Genomic DNA, 23,846 nt, shown 5'->3' with positions numbered 1-23,846 from the left:
ATCCTTATTTCTTAATGTTTTGTTATCTATTGTAAAGAAACAACAACCGAAATCATGCATGCTTTAAGAATATCCTAAATTCCCCAGTTCTGATCATTGGGTTACCTTGTTTGCAAAAGTATCATAATTGCCAGATATATCAAATCCAAGTGTAGGATACCTAGTTAAATTTGAATTTCAGATAAAAAGAAATGAATCATATTTGGAAGATAATTAAATTGTTTTTCATTTATATAAAATTCAAAATTAGCTGAACCTTACACATTTGATCTGACATTCTAATTGCTGTCAGTGAGAAAGTAAATTGAATATGCAATCAACATTAGAAAAGCCACCTACAGAATTGAATCATGCACACGAAAACTCTATTCCTGTCCTTTACCAATCAGCTGAAACCCAGTAAGACATTTCAAGTCATTAAGGTGAATCATGAATTTAGCAAATACTTGGAAAAAATGAGGGGGTGAATAGTGGTTAGTAGGTTAAAGGCAGGCCTGCCTATCCCTGAAGCAGGAAGAAATGAATGTCAAAGGAAGTAATTCAGGCCCACAAGTACTTCCTTATATGATATTTGGGTGGTCCTTCAGTGAGATGTTGCTTTTTTGTTGCAGAATGAATCAAGGGGTATAATTCCTGTGAGTTCCGGGAGCATTTAATTTGTGGTTTCATATTTCCTGGAGCTGTGTAGAACACCCATACTTAGGGAGTATTCTTTTAAGAACAATGGGAGGCATCTAGAGCCCCTCTGTTCACTTTCACCTGATAGACTGTGTTTTCCTTTGCATTGTTAATTTTACAGTTAAGCAAAGTGAAAGTCATCCTTTACCACAAAGATTAATAACAAAGATCCTTTCACTTTAGTGATGCAGCACGATCAGGGGCCATGTTAAAGAACCTGCACTACAACAAAGCACAGGTGAGGAATGCTTTTCATGATTTGTCAAAGAACAAGATAATCTATTTTGCATTCTTCCAACAAATTCTTTCTGCGAGTACAAAATGCTAAGAAGTTATAAATCAGTTCCCTTTCAATGAACCTGCTAATGTAAGGGTGCTCATTTCAATCATCAACACACTCAGGGCCCAGGAAGCACCAGTGACTGGATGGAGTCACATAGAAAAAGAGGCTTTTCTTCTTTAGCGTTAGGGGTGTTTTTGTTGATTCTTCTAGTTGCTTCACCAAATTCAAATGATGAGGAGAGAGCCACCTCAACAGGCTGATGAAATGTGTCTTGATTTTGTGTAATTGTTTTATGTGTTTTATATGTTTTTTAGCCTGTTAGTCCCACTGTTAATCTGTGTGTATGATAATAACTTTATAAGGATTTATAAGATAAATAAATAGCTCTGACACTGGCAGAAAAAAAGGGGAGGTAGAGGAGAAGGGGGAAAAAAAGAAATGAGATGTGTTAGGTACATGTACCAATTCCCCACAATGAATGTAATTATTACATATTACAAACATGTACTAATAAAATTTTTTTTAAATTTCACTTATAGGGAGGGATGGAGGGGTTGAAGGGAGGGCTGGGCAAGGGTGAAAAATAAGAACCAAGAGAGACTATGTAAAGGTGCAAATTTCCAATGATGAATGTCATTATATTGTATACCTAAAATGTACCAATGATTAGAATGAATAATCGATAATGCAAAATAGGAAGAAAAGGTCCAAAGGGGTAGGGGTAGTGGGAGGGGCAGGGGAAAGGAAAGAAGGGAAAGGAAAAATGATGAGAAATGGAAAAAATGGAAATAAAGTCTTTGTAAATAGGGAGGGGTGGAGGGAGTGAAGGGAGGGCTAGGAATGGGGAAAAAATAAGAACCAAGGTGCATCATGTAAAGGTACAAGCTCCCAATGAGAAATGTAATTGTGCTGTATACCTACAATGTACCAATAAAAGAATTTAAGAAAAAAAAAAAAGAAAATACTGGTGAATGGCTCAACTGTGATGGTAGGCAGGAATACCTTAGCCGGAGAAAATAAAATTCTCACATCAAATCATCACTCTATTGTCTAGTGGCTGAAGACAGGAGCAAGAGGACAGTGGCTTGCTCAATTGATGCTGTGTAGGTGGTATTTCAATATTTAAGAAAAGAGAATTCAGTTAAAAGAGCAAACATCATGTTACATGTTATTTTTTTGGATAGTATCTTTAGTTTACAAAATGTTCCTAGATATATGAATAAATACTTAACTAAGTTAGTTTACATTAAATTCTTTTCATATCCAATTTTTAAACCTCAGTTTTGAGTAATTTGTAATGCTAATCAAATACTGATGACAGTTTAAAGTCTCTGCCAAATAAAATAATCATTATTCTAATGCACTTCTCAAAAGAAATTAGTTCTTTGACAGATTTTATAATATCTGAATAATTCTTGGTTTTTCCTTACAGAATTCATTTCCTTCTTTTCTTTCTTATTTTTTGAACTTTTATAGTGTCTTAAAGTGCAGAGTTGGGATCAGATAAGGCAAAGAATTCCTCTTCAATGCTGAGTATTATGTGGCATCATATTTCTCTGACATCATGTACATTTAAAATAAATTCCAAGTGTCACATTAGTCTCTTTGCTAGTATTACCAATTCTTTGTTTCAGTCATGGCGAGCTTGGTTTCAGACACTTCTTAGAGTACTTCTAACATGGAGATTTAGTATTCATTTAAACCCAGCAGAGAAGTTATATACACTTGTGTTTGTTTTATTTATTCTATTATTCTATTATTTATTCCAAATATTTAATGTAATATTATTTAAATCACTTATATTTTCATGTTTCTTTTACTGGTATAAAATTAGTAAACCAGGAAAAATGCAAGACAAGAGACCATTATGTAAAGGGATAGGTATGTCTACACTATACGCCCTGCCATTGGGATCTTTTCTAGTAAACCAAAAATGTTAACTATAATGCAAAGTATTTTTATTTTAAAAATGCACATGTATGTGGGAAAATTTTCTTTCAACAGAAATGAGTAATGTAATTATTTATTAAAATGTAAAGCATCATTCTACATCTCTCAAATAAACAGCGAAAAAAATGCCTCAAACTTTATATATTCTCAGAATGCTTATGTGTTTCTCTAAAAAAATTAAGGAAAGATATTTTCTTCTACAGTGCTAAGACCATTTCTGCCTAAGTCCATTTGGCAAGAAACTACCATATCTGCAGCCAAGAGGAGAGGGATTTGGCACTGATTTTACAAGGTAATATCCCATAAGGTGTTTCCACTGGACACCAGCAGTGTGAAAAATACTGCTGGTGAATTGCCAGTGTGAGAAGTGCCAGCCGGCCAAATGCACCTCTCTTGTCCAGGTGTCTGCTTAAGCCAAGAACCCAGAGAGCACTGCTACCTAGTAAATATTACTATTGGAGAAATAAAGTTTGTGGGGGTTTCCCAATTATGTATGAATTCCTTATGAATTCCAGTTACCAGAGACTTTAAAGATTTGAGTGATTGCTTGTGTAGTAAATCTCAACGTTTTTGTAGTTTGATGATTTGCAGTTTGATAATTTGATGAAAGACATGAACACTTTCCCCAGAAAAAACACGCACATAAGCATAAACACATGCCATCCATTCACAGACTTCCAGAGGTCAAGAGCCTTTGCTCTCGTGGTCATCGTTTCATCAGCTTCGGTGGATATCCAGAATGTGAAGAAAGGATTAGTTGCGAACATGTTAGTTCAAAGTATCAAAGAGTCTGGCGAATCTGCCGCCTCCATTCCCTCTCTCAGCAGGGTAACCCACTGTCTAGAACAGGGCTCTCTGCAGCTTTTTCATTTTCTTTGGGCATGTGTGCCAAAGGGCCTGCTACATCTCCGAGGAGCATTCCCTACCAATGTCATACTTTCTTGGAGAACACATACTCTTAAACAACTGCCCAAACTGGTCTTATCTGGACTTTGTGGTTTGATAACATGAATGGTTCTAGGTTGAGGTACACTTCCCCAGAAAAAAAAAAAATGTGTTTTTCCTAAAAGAAGTTTACATTGTCTCATTCTATTTATAGTAATTTTAATCAGCATTTTGGAAGCATCTGCTGTGAGCCAGATACTTTGTACCTATTCAGTGTAAACTCTCAAACCCTACAAGGCAGTTTTTTATTTTTGTTTTTCTTTTTTCTTTTTGGCACCAGGGATTGAACTCAGGCCCTTGCACTTGCAAGGCAGGCACTGTGCGACTGAGCTAAATCCCGGGCTCTAGGCAGTTTTAATAAAGGAAACTGAGTTTTTAGAAGTCTAGATCATTTGCTCGAGGTTTCAGGGCAGACTGTTCTCTAACTATTCCCTGGGTAGCACCAACTTGGTAATAGTGATCTCTCTGTATTCACACCACCTGTCCATGCATCCATCAGTATTTATTACCCAATATTATACTTGCTGGTTTACCCATGTTTTCTCACATTTGGCTGTTAATTTCATGGTACAATGAACATGTATCCCAGTGCTTGCTTAGTAAATGCATAGCCATATTTGGGTCAGCTATTGACAAATGATATTCATTTTAAGTAAGAAGTAAGGATAACTTGTCTGAGTCTCAGTTTCCACATCTATGAAAATAAAGGGGAGGTCATGACTAGAAAAGTAGACTGATACAAAGTAATCCCCACTGTCTGGACATGAATGACAAAGCTACAAACCTCTATGCATGAGCTATTTTCTCATTACTCATATCCTCTCCCTTCTGGGTGCAAACTACAATGGCTAATCACATCAGAGTACCTGAGGACTGGAAGTGAGGACTGGAAGAGATGGCAGGGAGAGAATGGGAAGCGTAAGTCAAAAAGATCAAGTGAGATATGTATATGTACCAATTCCCCACGATGAATGTATTCATTATGTATTGCAAACACACTGAGGTTTTTTGGGGTTTTTTTGGTACCGGAGATCAAACTCGGGTCCTTGCACTTGCACAGCAGGCAGCGCACACTGAGGTTTTTTTAAAATATTAGGTAATTATCTGTATCTTAAAGGTTTAACAGAGGTCAAAATAATCAAGGTCTTGTGTTCATTTGAAGGATACATTTCTTTATTTTTTTCAATTTTGTATATATTAATCAGTCTATTAAAGCTTTCAGTTCATATGGTTATTGTTCTACTAAAAAGAGAAGTAAATGGACTACTGTGAGCTGATAAAGGGATAGATGGCTACTCAGCTTACTAATGGTGGAGAGATTCTTGGGGACTCTCTGGGAACCAGGTTCCCAAGAAGTTCTCCATGTTCCATGCACTGTGTGCCACTGGGATTAGTGCCCATGTCAGAAAGCCAGAACTTGGTTTTGATGTTTTTTGGCCTCAAACATTGATCATCATTTGGCAAAACGGTATAAATGACTCCATACTGGTCTGGGAGTCAAAAATCCTTCCTTAAATTTAACTTTTAGAATATTCTTTCAGTTAGCCGGCAGAGAACATGGCAACCTTTTAAAACTGTTGAAAATTGGTCAGATGCCTGTTGTAAGGTTATTTTTTTCCTACTCTAACAACAAAAGTACCAGTGAGATCAATGAAAATTTATTTTGTATGCTTGATGTTAACACTATAGAAGACTAAAGAAGAGTACTTAGTCTAATTCCTCGAACAACCGGCAAACCTTAACCCATTAATGAAAAAAAAGATCACACAGATGAGAAGAAATTTGGACTTACTATTATTGCTGCACTCAAATATAACATTGTTTCTCCTCCTTAACAATTAAAAAGTTTCTCTTCAGTCTTTTAGAAAGTTTCTGATTGAATAATAAAATAGACTAATTAGTGCAGATAAAAGGATACTTAAGCAGATAGGATACCCTTTTCCTTCCGAGGAATCATCAGAATAGTGTGAAGAAAAAGGAACTTTACAAATACATTTCCCTAGTAAAGTATTCTAAAGTGGACATCAGAAGAAAATAAGGCCAACTTTAGAAACATTCTCATCTAAGCACTGGAATCTTGCCAAAGAGTACAGAGACAATAAAGGAGATTTTAAAAACTAGAACAATTTGAAAAAACTACTTTAGACATTCTTTGACATGAATCATCGCCTCAGGCAAGATATAGATTTTCACTACCTAAGGCAAAGAACAATAGTTATTCAACCTGCAGCTGACACTGACTTAGGCAGCAGTTAGTAAAAATAATATGCAGTGTAAGATTAAATACCTGGATTTTTCAAGTCTCAGTGAATGTCTTACTAGCACAAACTGAAACTTGTTCACAATAGAAGTAAGTCACAACAAAGTCATACAATCTTTTAAAAGCTAGAAATCAGTATTTGGAGAAATTTCACCCTTCAAACCATTTCCAAAAGTGAGTCGCAATTTTCATCCAGTTTATCCAAAACTTACTAGTATATTTTTAATCAAAAAAGTACTTTGAAGTATGCTACAGTGAAAATAATTTCTAAGTAAAAATGTAGATATATTTTCTAAATTTCTTTTGAAAAAAAGGTGTGACTAAATCATTTGATATAATACAGCTGAATATTTTCTTATGATTCACAAGAAGTTTAAAATAGCAATAAATCAATATCATAAAAATGATTTCATGATCAAACAAACTAGCACTTTTATGCCATTAGGTAGAACCTAATATACCCTTGGCTTCCTCTGAAATAAAACAGCTTATAGTCTTTGTATAAGACAGAAACTCTGGATGGAACAGAGATGAAACTTTTCTGTTTTAGTTGTACAAAGTCAACATGGAAAAATGGTATTGCTGAGATAGAAATTTGAAAAGCAATAAAAGATATTAAATACAAGACATCAAAAATGTACACGTTATAAAAAAAACCCAGACAATTTGAAATAGGAAGGAAAGGTCCAAAAAGGTAGGGGAAGTGGGATGGGAAGGGGAAAGGAAAGAAGGGAAAGGAAAATTTATGAGAAAAGGAAAAAATGGAAACAAAATCTTTGTAAATAAGGAAGGGTGGAGGAGGTGAAGGGAGGACAGGGAATGGGGGAAAAATAAGAACCAAGATATATGTGCCAGTGCAAGCACCCAAAGATAAATGTAAACATATTGTATACCTAAAATGTACCAATAAAAGAATTTAAGCAAAAAAAAAAAATGTACATGTTGCAAAATCTTATCTGAAGTTATTTTGAAGATTGTGCTTCTAGTTAGAAAGATTCAAGGTATCTATAAAGCCACTTGTTAACCATGGTGACCTTGTTCTCTATTTGCTGCATCTGAATTCTAAGCATTGGTTCTCAAATCTACCTGGCATAACCTCCAATAAAATTCTGGTAAAGTTCTGGAAAACTCATCTCTTCATCCACTGAAATTTAAGGTGTTCTCCACCAGGGTTCTCTTACCTATGGACTCAAGCTGAACTTGTTTATCATGACCAAGGAATCAATTCCAATGAGCTGAAAAATATTAATATTAGCAATCATTTATAAATGCTCTTATGTGCCAGCCATGCATCATACTATTCCATTGCCATAAAGCCCTTTGATATAAAAACTATTCTTACTACTTTTCAGATGAAAGATATAATCTTTACAGATTTAAAATACTCTGCCTAAGACCACATGGCTCGTGAAGTGCAGAACACATCTCAGAATTGATACCAGGAGTGGGACTTAAACTTGAGCTCTCCAACATTCCCCTCCTCGCAATTCAGCCTCTCTATACTTTAGGATGTAGCCTGAATCACACACACAATTAACTATATAATAAAAGGACTTACTATCAAGAGAAAAAGCTACAGTATTTTACATGTGCTGTCTTTTTAGTTGTTCATGAGTTGCCCTGTATTTACAAGGTCCTATTGTATTACATAAATTACCCAGGTTTCTTAAAGTAGGAGTTCTCAGACCATTTAAAATGCTGATGCTCAAAGGGGGACTAGCATATGAAGCAATTCCTCAAATATTTTGAACTAGTTCTTATTCTTACAGAGTATCTCTTAACACTAAGATTGTGGAATCAACACCCCTTCAGATCTCCAAAGTTCTTCAGAATGCATGAGAATACTGTATCTACTAAAATTATATTAGCTGTCGTATATATCATAACACTTGCATGGCATTATTTGCTGTGAATTTTCAAAGAAATGAGAGCTAATGGCTCATTGTCATGTTCCTTGTTTGTAACTGGGTAAAATATAAAGCATATACACATGCCATGTACTACTAGTTATATTTATGCATGCATATGTGGATTTTTAAGCTTATATGCAGATAAAGAATTGCCCAAGCAACAACTCTTTCCAACTAGCACAGTGGAGAAAGCCTTTGGGAGTGAGATGGGCTACATACAGTTCCTAAAATTGGCAAAAAATGATATATCTGGCACCACTGATTAGTCAAATGTCAGCAAAAGGCTGGTTTCTTTGTTCGTTTGTTTTTTGTTTATACTTTAACATTAGAGATTCCTCATTTCTCTAGAAAGTATCAAGGAATTTCAAATTATTATTGATCATTTAATAATAGATTCTTACTTATCAACAAGAATAATGTCTCATATATTTTGAATTCCAATAATATTTTTTTCCTGAGCATAAGAAAAACTAAAAATAAAATTTGCTTCTTTTCTGTTCCTATGCTCACTATACTACATATGTGTATGTACCAGTTTAGTGTACAAGAAAAGTATAGAGGCATGTTTATTTCTCTCCCTTTGCCCAGCAAAGTCTAAGTGATTTATAATTTAATGTAAAACAAAGACCACAAAATTGGTGTTTAAATTACTCGCAGAAAAGGAGCAAGTACTATGTTAAAAATAATAAATATTAGCATGAGAAAGGAGCCAGTAAACTTGTAAGAAGGATGCAAAATTACATAGGAAAGCTTATTATACTAAAAGGATTTTTGGTGTTGAAGAACAGTGAGGGAAGTTTTGTATTTTGTAATAGGTGAATAAAATAATGGACATAATGATTCTGATGTTATTAAAAATTCTAAGTTGATTTCCACTTTTTTCAATAGAATTATGTATGTTATATTTTGCACCCATGAAAGCTATTAGTATTTTTTTAATGATCATTAGAGTCATAAATTTTAGCTATTTGGAAAATTGGCTTTTGTTGTATAAAGTTTTTCAATTCTACTAGATAAAATACCATTATAGCATTTCTATAGGTCTAAGATTTTTTAAATCATTTTGTAGTTTTATTATGCTTTTATTTTTTTGACAAAAATGATACAATTCTATTTAAATTCTAGAATAGGCAATCAAAAAGCAATTGCTTATTTTGAGTTTCGTAAGAAATACTATGTTAAAATAATGATTGTTTTTAAATATTCAATAATTACTTTGAGCATTCTTCTTTTTTATGTTACAAATCATTTGGTTCTTCTATTTCATAGGCTTCAGAAGTTCAGGAGAAGGACAAGTATAGCTGTAATAAAACTTAAAACCTACACATGAGATTTTGGGATGACAACGGTTCTTTGTAAATTTTAGACTATGTACCATGCTGCTAGACTGAGAACAACGTGTTTGCCCTAAAATCTTTTCCAAGCTTACAATATGGTCTCTAGTTTCAAATGATGACAAAGACAGACTAGTAATCAGAAAGCAGGAAATTCAGTTTTAAAAAATCCTTAAAGATTCCTTTGAAGTCTGATACAACATTATTTCTTTAAGTACACTAACTGCATATCCCCGAGGATTTCTTTTTAGATTACTCTATTCTTTTACTCTTCAAATTTGATTTGAATTGTATTTACATAAATACATTTATATATATATTTAGATACCCAGACCATGAGCTTACTATGTACAAGCTCTTGAGATTTGTATGGAAGTAGCATAGCTCAATCTAATGCAAAGAAGACTTCAAAGTTTTGAGTGAATTTGCATAGAGAGATAAATTATCTAGGATATTCGAAGCCATAAATTAGCTGCAGGACATATATAGCTCTCTTGTGGTTCATAGATGCACAACAGTTCTCTTTATTTCACATTTATCTATTATCAGGTTTTCTCCAAGAATCTTCATGAGCTCTCTTTTTTTCCCTGCCCTGTGTTTTTACTTCTATATTCAGAATATGCTTCCTGGTAGCAGTTGCATTTGCAAAGTTAAAAGTATCTGACTGCCTGAATGAATATTAACCTTGGTTCTTTTCTCCTTCTGACATGAGCACACACAGAGGTCAGTAGACACAAATTACAGACACTACCTGCTCTAAAGGTAAAATAATTTTAATTAAAAACGTTACCTTAAATATGATTGAATGTATGAATCACTTTGTGACTGTTTGAACATATATAATATGTGCAATATATTATATTATATATATATATTATATATATGTAAAAGCAGAAATCTCCAAGTATTGTTCGGACCTGAGGTCAGTATGTTCTGAACAACTGAGAAAGGAAACAATTAATTTAAAATATATTCGCTTTGGTTGAAGTCACTGAAAATTTCAAAAGAAAAAGTGTTTAGGAGAAAATGGTAGTTTTTGCATTTTTTAAAACATACAAAACATAAATTCCTTTACAATAATTTAACTCAGGATCCTGGATAAATGTCATAATGTCCCCACAAAGTGATAAAGGGTGAGAATCAGGCGATGAATAATCACTACAAAGTGAATTTTATAAATATTTGAAATAATTGTCCTTCACTGTTTTAAATGGCCATCTTCCTGTTTTGATTCACCCTCAACCCCCTCTTCCTTCACTTAAATAAAAGATATTGTTGCCAAACTAGTGAATCTTAATTATAACAAAATTAACACCTCTTTTCCAGTGCAAAGAAAATAATTAAGTTTATCTATGTATATACCAGTTCTTTGCATGTAAACATCATAAAATTGGTTTTTAAATATCTTATGCAAATATAAAAGCAAAAGAGCAGCAATTTTATATCTAAATGCTATTTGTTTCATCTTTTCCAACATATTTGATACATTTACAGCATGTAATATAGACAGACTCACAGCTGATGCAAATAAAAATAACATTTTCTTCTAATCAACATTGCAACTGCTGAGTTGATACATTTAAATTTTCTAATGATATAGACAATTGGATTGTGCTACTTTAAATTTATTTTAAAATGTTCTGAAAATTGAAAAGCAATATGAACAATAAAAGTGAGTACACATTTGTTTGGTGCAGGACAGACTTTACTATGATGTAATCTCGCATTTTACAAAAGTGTGATATTTAGTGGATGGGAAAAAAAGACTTTTGTCTGGCCTGTGACATTTATGAGGATCACTTTACAATCCAAATGTAACTGAAAGGAAAAGTCATAGGAAATTGAACATGTTGCATTCAGAAAGCATTGTCTGAAAGGTCCCAAAGAAAATTAATAACAACTAGCAAAATCGAAGGAGGATTTAAGGGCTCTAACTCAGAAACAAGAAACTATTTCTCTGGTAAGACATATAGCAATAAACTATATAACAAAAACTGTCAAAACAAAAATGCTCTCTTACGGTGAAATAAAAATACAACTTATTAAAACTATCCTTATGGCGTTATATGGGACATGAACAAAAGAACTCCATTATTTAATTTCAGATACCTCATAAGACTCTTAGGCTAGGAACTCAGTTCTGATTTCAAACACATTTCCTAAAAAATCTGAGAATCCACTAGAAGATGTAAATCGATGTTTACCTCAGCGTTTCAACTCAGATAGCTGTCTACAACCAAAAACTTACTCAGAAAATGAAATTATTTGTAAGTCCAACCCCAGTTTTTCTCACATGAAATTATTCCATCAGAACAAAAAGCTCAAATTTCAAATAGTGAAAACATTAAAGAAAAAAAAAAAAAAAGAATTAACAGTTCAGGAAAGCCTGAAAACCAGGAATACCCTGCCAATTGCCACAATGAATTTAAATGGCCAATCACCATCAGTGTCTTTCATGGAAATAAACCCAGGCGCATCATGTCACCGTACCTGCACGCACTTTAAGTGACTACGGCACACCCGCTGCAAAATCTTCGCTTTCAGAAATAAAGCACACTTCATTGAACTGCTGCAAAACACTGCTGCAGAGAAGCCCAGTGTACATTTTTTTTCAGGCAACTGAGCCAGCTTTCCACCAGCTCTGTGACCTTTGAACTCCCTTCTGCCCCCCTCCTCCCGCTTCTGCAGTCAAAGCCTGGGAGCTGGTTCATTTGCATAAGGCTCCGGCAGGGCTCCAGCAGCTGAGACGGAATGCTGGGTAAGGATTGTGGAGCCGCAGTCTTGCCAGGGCACCTGACTCACGGGGAGCAGGGATGAGCGGTGGGGAGTGGGCACGGGCTTTGCGGGCTGACATTCCCTCGCTCTATTAATGGATACATAATTTCACCGTTTGTTTCAGAGCCCTGTTCTCACCATTTACCCTATCCGCACCAAAAGAAGCTGTCTGCAGCGACCGTGGTAACCAAGGAAACCTAAATAGTCAAATACTTCATTTAAATATGTGCGGAAGGCCAATTTAAAATTTTCATTAACTTCTCTTGTTTTGGAGACACAGCTTTTAAAAAACATTAAATATGGATTATACATACGATCAGTCACATGGCTATTTCTTTTGTTGTGGTGTTTTAAACAGCATCTTACAGGCATAAATTTATATTAAGCACCATACAAAACCATGAAGTCACTATAGTAATTCTGTAAAATGTTAAATGTGCCCAACTGCCTTAGATACTATCATCCTAAATGGTGTCCAAAAATTAACGGTAAAGAATTTAGGTCCCAGGATGCTTTTAAAATAATACAGCCGTAAAAATGTAGAGCAAAGTTAACCTATATATTTAAAGATACACATAGCAGTAATGCTTGTCTGTCTTTGGCAAAGATATTTAGTGCTGTGCTATTACTTACTAGTTATTTCTTCCCTTGGCTTCCTATACACAGCAATCTATTTGATAGAGAAACTTCTATATTGCTCATAAATCTAAGAAGTGTTTATTTTCTAGATAAAGGTGATGTGTGTACGTATTTTTATAAATATACGTGAAGGCATATATTCCCCTTTTAAATGATGAGCCAACAGAAATATGCAAAACTACATAATTAGTCCATTCTTGTTTTTAAAATTAAACTAATTTTTTTTATTTCTATATGAATTAATCATGCCTATGAAAGAAATGGTTTTATGTAATAATCATGTCCATTTGTCACAAGAAACAGAACATGGAAAATAGAAAGCACATATAAATTAACATAGATAAATATTAATATATTATAATTACATTTTAAATAGTTATTATCTCAATATTTTCTTGTTTTAAAATTTTTTAAATTAGTATTTTAAACTTGTGTGTAACATACTAAAAAACATCAATACATTTGGAATGATTAATTTATAAGATGTAAACTATTGCAATACAGAATTTTTTAATGCTGGAAAAAATACATTTGAACCTTTTCATTTGAGCTATTTATTACTAGTATTATTTTATATTATTTCTGCATACAACGAAGATTAGAAATCACTAGATGAATTTTTTTCTTGACCATACATTTTTAAATAGGATAAATAACTTTTCAGCTTAATATAACGATATCAACATTTCTCTCCTGTATCTGACTACATCAAAAATATGATCATGTTGGGTCAATTCAAGTGCATCTGTCATATTGCACACGGCAGATATCTTGCAAAGTTTTTGTTTAAGGCAAAACACACATCAGCCCATCCTAATTTAAATTCAGTCAAACACAAGGAAGTGTTGCAGGAATTTATAAAATCACCGACCTGTTCAAATAGCTGTAGTCTTAATCCTTGTACTCTTTATTCATTAGGATCCAAAATAAATTGATTATCATTTTATAATATGTGTCAGCGTCACGGAAGGCACCATTCTTCCTGGTTCAGCAGAATCTTCTTAAATTTCCCAGCCCTATGTTTTATTGCTGGTACCATATGCTTTATTGTTCAGCGACAAGAGCTTCACTCTGCACAAAGACTCATTACCTACTGCTTGCTGCACAGCATCAGCCTCACTGAGGCTGCCTATATGTGATCACATGGAGTTTTGTCTGAGAAAGCCAGGCGTGCCACTGACTTCACTGAGTTTATGGATATTTTTATCAGCTAAGGTCTACTAGGAGGAAGAAATAACAGATTAGGGAGCTGCTCTAAGTCATTAATGTAGCACAACTTACGGAAATCCCAACACAGGATTTTTTTTTATTATTATTATTATAGAAAATGTTTGAGCAAGCATTCAAAAAGTTATCTGATTTTATTTTAGTAGTAAGCTGAAAAACAATTTAAGGAAAGAGAATTTGCAAAAAGCCATTTCCAAACTTATACTTTCTCAAAGAACTGTTGTACATTTGTTAAATTTAAGAGCCTTGCTCTAATACATGATTTGACAGTATGTTTTAACCTTATGATTGCTGGCATTTTTTTCTTTTTTCTTCAAAGAATGAGAGCTGTTTCCCTCAAATCTCCCCAATTAATATCTCAATCACTAAAAGATGTATATATGAATAAAAAGAGGTATACTGATTCCTTCTGATAAGGTAGATGAGAGTGACTCTCTGGTATTGATGTATATAAATGAGGTGGATGATTAATTTATTTTTCTCAAAAGATGACACATTGCTAGAACAGCTGCCTTAAAAGAACAATGAAGATTTCAAGCTAAAGATCCACAGGACATATGGTTCAGATTAATTCTTAAAATTTCAGTAACTTCTTTTAGACAGCTTACCTCAATAAAGCATATGGTTTGCCTTACCTGATTACAGTGCTAACAAGTAGTTGCAGAGAGAACTACTCAATATTTACAGGAATTTTCTCCTCCATAGATATTTGTGTGTAAGTATATGTGTATATGAAGAGTTCAGACTACCATCTTCTTAAAATATTTTTAAATTATCTAAAATTATTTTCCTGAAATGGAAAATGGGTTGTGGATTTCCAAATAAAAAATTATTGAATTGTTGGAATTTAATGAAAATATCTATTTCTTATTGCTTTAATAATCTGTCTGAATTGAATTATTTGAAAGCTTGTTGCTTGTCTCAGTGAAAATCTTAGGATAATACATGCCAAGTGCAACAAAGAGCACAGAAAGGAAAGTCAGAAGTATCATAAATAATCATCAGAAAATATTTTTTTCTCTGTAGTTAGATATATAGTACATTTTAATAATGCTTGTAAATAACTCAATAAACTTAAAAAGAATGTATATATTATATATATGCATGTTTACAAATATGCACACACAAAGCTACTTAATCCATCAGTCAATAATAAATTACTTCCCAGAAAAATTTTACAATGTAAACTTTTTATTGTCAACTGAAAATTTTTTTAAAATTTTAATCCGGAATAGGCAAGCGTGGTTAAATAGTCCAGCCTTTAAATACAATGTCATAACATCTTTCATTATGTTATTATCTAGACTAGTTAGCATTGATGTAGGATGTTTCATGACTTATAGAGCGAGTTTTTTCTTAACATTAAAACAAATACTTAAATATATTGTAAATGTCACCATTTTCATGCAATTGTTCCAAAATGCTCATGTTCATTTTTCCCTCTGCACACAAGAGCTACTGTAAAGCTACAAAACCTTGGGGCATTAAAAGAAAAATCAAAACAAAGTGTTCTAGCTTATACCTTCCTCTGGGCTCTTAAAGATATATACATTGTAGTTAATATCCTTGATGATGTCATCATGCTAATGTACAAGGAAATAAACAAAAGGCAGCCATTTTTCTCTCAGTGCCCCACTTCAAAACAGGGAAATAAAATGGTTGCCAAATGGAAGGAAAGAATCAGCAGAAAACCAAGTTAACTTCAAGTTCTTAGGAGGTGCTGAGGGTGAGGACACAAAGTTTGTGAACTGAAAAAATCTACATATGTGCAAATTTTGTGTATGTGTATATAGATAAATAATTTAATAATAAAAGAACTATAAATACATAAAATGAATAAGAAATATCTAGCCATTCAGACAAATTACCAGTTAAACAATGAGTCTTCAATGGGAAAACCATATCTATAAATGAATTTATTAAATACATGAGCTTGTTACATTCATTGACATGGAAAAATATTAAAAGATAGACACAAGAGGTAGGAATATCTAGGAAGTAGTAGAATGAATTATGAAATAGTAATAATTTCTACAGGCACACTATTGTCTTAAATGACCTTGGTGAGTAAGGTACCTAATTTCTTAGTTTTTAAGTTTGTAAACCAGGAATAGAAAGCATATTGTGGAAATATATAGTAGTATTTTTTATTTCAATACACTAATTTGACTTTAAGCCTTGTCAATTAATGTTACTAAATAAAGAGATATGATATAAAATTCTTATGATTGCTTAAAATAACTTAAATGAATTATCCTAATAGTACAGACAGATATAGTAAATAGGACTTTTGGAAACAATTTTTTTCTAATACAAAAAAATATATTTAAGAAGTAATTTGAATCTCATAAAACTGCCACAAGATTAAAACAAATTACAAAATATGCCCATTCCTCCAATCAAAATTCTTGAATTCTCTGTTAGCAACATGGCAAAAGAATTGCAGTAGACATTTTCACATTACACAATGAACAATGGTCTCTGCTTATACAGCAGTTTCATCAGCCAAGAATTCTTTAAATTTGAAATTAACAGAGAAACAGAAGATCATAGCTTACAGGAGCAGATTCTATCCATGATTAAAAAGATGTTTTCATTTACTGTAGTAAAAATTGTGAAGTGGTAAATATTCTCAACTTACTATTGACTCTTATTACCTTGGTTTATCTCTAAAGGAAAAATGGCATCATAGAATCATTTTGTGTGTGCCCCTTTTCTATAAAACAGACAAAGCTTATCAAAGGTAATCTGAAACATTTGCTGCCCACCTCCTGCAGTAATACAGGGATAGATTTATGCTAAGTGGATGATTCCTTAAACATTCCACAACATGAAGGAAGATTTATTGACACCACCACCTGGAGCCATATTAACTGGCACATATACCATTACCTGCTGTTGGATTTACCCTTGGTCAGCCTACATTTCATGTTCCTTCCCAGCACATTCAGGGAAGTCAGCAATTTGGCTATGTCAGCTCAAGAGGAGTGATGTGGCAGTCCAGGACTAATTCAATTCAATGAAATAAACATGTAAGTTACCATGTACCAAGCTCTAAGACAGTTGCTAGAGATATAAGGATGAAGTACAAACTGTTTCCAAGAAAGCCATTGTCTCTTTAGCTTAAAAAATAAAATAAAATAAAATGTGCTGAGCAGGTTATAGGAAAGTAACCACTTTGCTATAAAGTTATACAGAGACTTTTTCTCATTTGAATATTTTATCAACTAAATATACATTTTATATAAAATCAATATAATTACTTGCAAAAATCAGGCTTTCTTAAAATCAGAAAAATTATTACTGTGATTAAGAATCACTTATCAAATGTCCTATTGTAAATCATCCTTTTACTTTTGGATCTTATAATCTAGGAGAGATATTATTTCTGTCATAATAAAATGTCATATGTATTTGTGCCATCCCTCCATCAACAGGCAGAATTTTATTTCTTTCTCGTTTATTTGTAGCTGGCCTCAGTGATTTGCTTGACCAATAGAGGCTGTACAAGTGATGTTCTGGACATTCAAAGGCTAAGTCCTAAGAAACTTGTGACTTCCCCTTGAGCTTCTTGACAGTATCTCCAGGATCACTGAGCTACCATATAGGAGAACTGGCTACCCAGAGGCTGCTGTGTTCCAGAAGCCACAGATAGGCATTCTAGAAGGAAAATTTCTAGCTGTAAAATGGTACTATGGGGAGTGCCCAGAGCCAAGGGGAAGAGCTTTACAAACTATAATCACAGGGATATTGAGATGGTTGACAGGAGATTTAGATATATGTTGGGGGGATGAAGCAGAAAAGTCTAGTATTCCCTATTTCAGCACTGTGAAGCTTGAGATGAGGAGATATTTGCTATGCAAGGAATACATTTACCATGGAGGAGAAGAGGTGTGGTCAAAGTAATGAGTAAAGGTGATAATTTTGGCAGTGGAGAAGTGGCTAGCCACATACATAGAGTGCTGGGGCAGCAGCAGAGTATCTGATAAAGAGGGGATGGATAGAAATAGTGAGAACCTAAACTAAAAGTAATGAGGGAATAAGGGAAGCCAGCATAAAGGAAGATGGAATATTTTGAATTGGTTGGGTAAATTGGACTCTGATCTCATTTATAGTCTTAAGAATCAGTGGCTCAATGATTTAACTAATAATTAGATCTAGAATTATTGAGCATTAATTAAACTAATTTTGTTAGTTGCAGTAATTTCACAGGTATTTTGATATTACTGGTCTTAATTTGTCAACTTTCAAATATTGTGAACAATATTTAATATCAAATATTCTTAATGTGTCTGGCAGGCTGAAAATGACTAGGAAACAATAAAAGGAAAGTATTTACATTTTCTTCTTGTGTCTGGTTCTTAAGTTAGGAGGAAAAAATAAAAGGAAAAGAAATACGTTCTAGTTACATAACAATAAAAAACCAGATAGTTTTGGATAGTACTAAAACTTAAAATATACCTACTCATAAACAAACACACTCTACCACCATTACCAATGGAAATAAACAAGTCTATTAGACTTTTGCCTTTTTGACTTTTCAACCTATTTGGATATTAGAATAACAAAACAGCAGATGTTAAGTTTAGCAGCCAGGGAATGGCCACTGAGAATGATGCAGGTTAAATGTTAGGAATAGCTCTATACTTGCTGCTACTGTGTCTACAATATGTACATAAATCATTTGAACATGGCTGCAAAGAACTCTTAATGCAAAGTGACCCAGAAAAGAAAATATCCAGGTTTTTCTCTCACCCTTCAATCTCTATCACTACAAAGGGCATTAGAAAATAGTATTTATCGAGAGAAAAGAGCAAATGAAGCAAGTCTCCTCTCAGGGAACACAAAGGATAGATTTAATTCTTAAAGACCATCAAAGGTAATTATAATTTTTTAGTGCTGAATTGTATATCTAAATTGGGACAAAATAAAATATGGAGTAAAACAATATGTACTAAAATCAATCATGAACTGCACAGATAAAACAAAGAATAATAGGAATGATGGCTTTTCCATGTCAATGAGAAGTTACACCACAAGCAAGGGGCTATAAAACTACTTTTAGGGATAAGACATAATTCCAAATGATTTTTATATTTTTTTCACCAACACAAATCCAAAAATACTTGACAACAAAATACAATTTGACTTGCACAACAAAGGCACACAGAAACAGCTTTGGCATATTATTTATCTGGGTTGATTCATTAACTTATTCCTTTTATAACCACTGAGTATCAATGCCTGGAACTGCGTTTAATCTTTGGATATGTCAGAGGAAAGAATGCTGTAGTCTGTAAGCTAAGTGGCTGTCCGTCTAGAGGCAGGGATCGATATAAAGAGAGTCAAAGCATAATAAAATAAATTTTGAAATTGAAGAATATATCAGACCTCGAAGACAGGACTGGACAATACTATCTTAAAAATAGCTAATAGTTATGAAGTACTTACTAAGACCCAAGCGCTTTACATGTAATAATTAACTCATGTAACCATCACAATCCTAGGAGGTAGCTACTTTTGCCATCTCCTTTTTAAAGACGAGCTGAGAAAACAGGCTGGCTTGAGCGATGTGCCAAATGATACAGTCCAAGTTCAAACCCAAGCTGTGTGGCTGTAACCCAGTACAGCTCCATTGGGCATATTACCCACAGTCATCACAGGCTTTGCAGAAGAGGTAACATGGGAAAAAAGAAAAAAGAGCAAAATAAAAGATAGATAATAAGAGACAGGGACCTACCTCAGATGGAAAGGGATCAAGAGATGGGGGGGGGGGATGAACAAACAATTAAGATGTGTCATGCACATGTACCAACTCTCTGGGAGAAGTGTAGTCATTGTGTACTGTAAACACACACTAATAAAAACTAAAAAAGGGGAAAACAATACTTACAGCAGAGGTCCTCAATCCCCCAGCCTATTAGAAAGCAGGCCACACAGCAGAAGGTGAGCAGCAGGAAAACAAATGAAACTTCATCTGTGTTTACAGCCATTCCCCATGGCTTGCATTACCCGCCCAAGCTTCGCCTCCTCCTACCAGATCTGCAAGCATATAAGATGCTCGTGGGAGCTCCAACCCTACTGTGAACAGCACATGTGATGGATCAAGCTTGCATGTTCATCTGAATTATCCTGAAACCATTCACCTTCCCACTCCAGTCTGTGTAAAAATTGTCTTCCAAGAAATTTGTCCCTGGTGCCAAAAAGTTTTTGAACTCCTAACTTAAGGGAAGAGTAGAAGTTATTTCCTGGGAAAAGAGAAGAGTATTTTAGGCACAAAGGCTAAAATACATATAGATTCTGAGGCATGACAAATGTATGTGTGAAGGAAACTAAAAAATTCATTCTGAAAATAGAAGTTTATTTGATCTTGTTAGGATTGTGCTTTTGCAATGCTGGGATGTTTGGAAGTCATCTTAGAGTCAGTGTGTTAAAGGGGCTTGATTACATGTGTGTTTTAAGTAACTCTAGAGCACCTGAAAAGAATGAATTGGAGAGAGGGCTAGTAAAATATCTCAGAAAAAAATTCTAAAAATAAGTGAAGACAGTGGCAGCCCTATATAGAGAAGAAAGGTAGTGAGGAAAGAGCAAATCAATAGATGCTTAGACTGGGGCAGAGAGAGAACTCTGAAACCACCATTATTAAATTAGGAGATGGAATGGATAGTAGCAATAATCAAGGGTAAATACATGAGAAACAGCTTAGACATAGATCCATTCAACATTAAACTTAAAAAGCCTACCACATGCCAAGCAAAAATGCAAGGTCTAAGGATACGGTGATTCAATCTTGGCCTCTCAGTGCACAGTGGCCGGTAGAGAAGCTCATAGGCAAAATCCATTACCCAGATACAATTTATCTCCATCACAGATAAATTTTAAGAGCACAGAATTTCAGCGACCTGATTAAAGATGAAGAAAGAATGAAGAGCAGCTATAAAACATTAAATCTGAATACCATCGATTGAACTTAATTGTAGTGTTTATATAAGAAAATTACATAAAGGTGTTATATGCAGATTAAAATCATACTCCTGATCAAGAAATCCACCTCCATGCTTTATATTAATCATATGACATGAATAAATACAAGGAATAAATTAGATTTCTCCTTTAGGCGAATGTATTAATGCGCTTAATTCCAAGGCTTCCTATTAATATTAGTGGCAGACTTCTTTGATATGAAACATGCAATTTCTTTTTTGTTCATATAGTCAGGTTCCTATTTAGTATTTATTATTCATGTCTATTTTCTGTCAAGGAGCACTATTACATGAAACCATGATCTAAGCATATTTAGCACTGAGTTTTATGTATAGCGGAAGGAAAGTATAAAGCTTTATTATAACAAGGTATTATTTTTAAGTATATATGCTATCGTGGTACGTATCTGTTCTTTAATACTAGAAAGTGATGGTATTTAATTTGAGTGGTCTGGCTAAAGGATGTTCTTTTCAGAAGTTTAGAACTTCAACCTGCCTTTGAAGAAAGGCAATTAGCCTTATAATCAAACTAGCAAAAAGTTATTTCCTCTCAGAGTCTTAGAAAATTCTAGATATTCTAAGACTTTCTTATGTGAATAGCCAATCATGTGGGATTAAACATAGAGAGAAGTGCAAAAATATTTCATGGAAATATTATGACCACTGATAACTTTAGCTGACAACCATGGATACTGCAGCCATTGCTACTGCTTGTAGGCCATAGCATGATTTAAAGCTTTGCCCCTTTCATTATAGATGATTAGCTATGGGACATGCAATCATGATGGCTGAGACAAAATTGGGCCATATACTACACTGTTCTGTTTCCCAGCCACACACAGTGAAATGATTTAAAACTGTTCGCATATATTTGTTACGTTACTACACTATTTGTTTGACTTAGAAAGTCTATGGCTACATACATCACTACAGTTTTTTTATATTCTCTTGCCATTGTGGAATCAGATGGCAACAATAAATTTATGGTTTAATGGACTACAAGAAGAATACAGTTCTTTTTTTTTCATTAAGTTTATTGGTACATTTTAGGTATACATTTTAGGTATACATTCATCATTGGGAATTTTTACCTATATATGATATATCTTGGTTCTTGTTTTTCCCCATTCCCCTTCCCTCTCCTCCACCACTCCACCCCTCTCTATTTAGAAAAACTTTTGTTTCCATTTTTTCTTCTTTTCTCATATTATTTCCTTCCCTTCTTCCTTTCTCCCATGCCCCACCTTACTTCCCCTTCCCTTTTGAATATTTTCTTCCTATTTCACAATATCAATTATACATTTTGGTCCTCATTTACACTTTCAGTTTCTCACACCAGAGAAACAATTTGGTATTTACACATGTGTGTCCAATATATGTCACTTAAGAGTATGGTCTCAAGGTCCATCCATTTAGCTATGAATGTCTGCAGTTTATCATTCTTTATGGCTGAGTAGTACTCCATTTTATAAAAAGAAACCCCCTATCTTCTTTATCCAGTCACCAGTTGATGGGCATTTTAGCTATTTCCAAGATTTAGCTATTACAAACTGTGACACTATAAACATGGATGTGCATATATCTCTGTGGTATGATGCTTTTAATTCTTTTGGGAAGATACCCAGCAGGGGAATAGCTGGGTCAAATGGGAACTCTAATCCTAGTTCTTTGGAGAATCTCCACACTGATTTCCACAGTGGTTGCACCGGTCTACACTACCAACAGTTGAGAAGGGTTCTTTTCTCCCCACGGTCCCTCCAGCAATTGTTGTTGGCTGATATCTTGATAGCAGCCATTCTTTCTGGAGTGAAGTGGAATCTTAGTGTTATTTCCATCTGCATCTCTCGAATGACCAGTGATGTTGAACATTTTTTTCATATGTTTATTTGGTGCTTCTACTTCTTTGTGTGAGAAATGCCTATTCATTTCAGAAGCCCATTTTTGGATTGAGTCTTTAAATTGGAGGATCTGATTTTTTTAAGTTCTTTATATATTCTAGATAGTAGTCCTTTGCCTGAGGAACAGCTGGTAAAGTATTTTCCCACATTGTAGGTTGTCTCTTCACTCTGTTGGTGGTTTCTCTTTCTGTGCAGAAGCTTTTTAATATAAGATGAGATCTTAGTTGTTGATTCTTCGGACTAGTTCATATGCAACTGAGGTTTTGTTCATAAAGTCTTTTCCTGTGCCAATGTCTTCAAGAGTTGTACATAAACTATCTTCCAGCAGGTCTGGTGTTTCTGTTTTAATATTTAGATCTTTGATCTGTATTGATTTTAGTTTAGTGCATAGTGAAAGATATAGGTCTAAATTTAATCTTTGGCAAGTTGAAACCCAGTTTTCTAGCACCATTTATTAAAGAGGCTATCTTTCCTCCAGTGAGGGGGTTTGGTTCCTTTGTCAAAGATGAGGTGGAGTTATTTGTGTATCTTCTAACCTGTTCCATTGATCCTCAGGTCTGTTTCTTTGACAGCACCACCCTGTTTTTATCCACAGTGGCTTTGTAGTATAGTTTCAAGTGGGGGATTGTGATACCCCCTGACTTATAATCTTTGTTGCCCAGAATTGCTTTTACTATTCTTGGTCTCTTCTGATTCCAAATGAATTTTTGGATTGTTTTCTCAATTTCTGTGAAATATGCTTTTGGGATTTCAATTGGGATTGCATTGAATCCATATAGCAGTTTTGGAAGTATGGCCATTTTCACTATATTGGTTCTTCCTACCCGGGAGCAAGGGATGTCGTTCCATTTTCCAATATCCTCTTCAATCTCTTTTTTCAGAGTGCTGTAGTTTTCAAAGTACAGGTCTTTTACTTCTTTCGTTAGATTGATCCCTAGCTATTTCATTTTTTTTTTGATTCTAT

The 23,846-nt window shown here is 34.0% G+C and overlaps 1 protein-coding gene and 1 long non-coding RNA gene across 9 annotated transcripts in view; one reads left to right on the top strand and one right to left on the bottom strand.

Moving 5' to 3' along the window:
* Positions 1 to 23,846, bottom strand: part of Csrnp3 (cysteine and serine rich nuclear protein 3) — a 188,922-nt gene that overhangs the window by 82,210 nt on the left and 82,866 nt on the right. Inside the window, exons 1-2 of one of the 8 annotated variants that reach the window (XM_087199785.1) lie at positions 11,851 to 11,977; positions 7,298 to 7,351 (exon numbers count right to left, since the gene is read on the bottom strand). The exons of 4 other annotated variants lie outside the window; for them this stretch is intronic. The gene's annotated coding sequence lies outside the window, so the exon portion shown is untranslated. Of the gene's footprint in view, positions 1 to 7,297; positions 7,352 to 11,850; positions 11,987 to 13,645; positions 14,006 to 23,846 lie in introns of those variants that run through there. 3 more of the 8 variants (XM_021238562.2, XM_004857600.3, XM_004857601.3) reach the window with 3 other exon arrangements.
* On the top strand, positions 11,998 to 12,448 carry LOC147829945 (uncharacterized). Its single transcript, XR_015446810.1, has 2 exons — positions 11,998 to 12,118; positions 12,260 to 12,448. It is a non-coding gene; the product is annotated as an uncharacterized LOC147829945 (long non-coding RNA).

The sequence above is a fragment of the Heterocephalus glaber genome, unplaced genomic scaffold, assembly GCF_053883595.1.
Source record: "Heterocephalus glaber isolate CG9 unplaced genomic scaffold, H.glaber_assembly_v1.0 deba00000347, whole genome shotgun sequence".
NCBI classification, from domain to species: domain Eukaryota; kingdom Metazoa; phylum Chordata; class Mammalia; order Rodentia; family Bathyergidae; genus Heterocephalus; species Heterocephalus glaber.
Note: the sequence above shows the minus strand (reverse complement) of the source record. Positions and strands in the feature narration are given on the sequence as shown.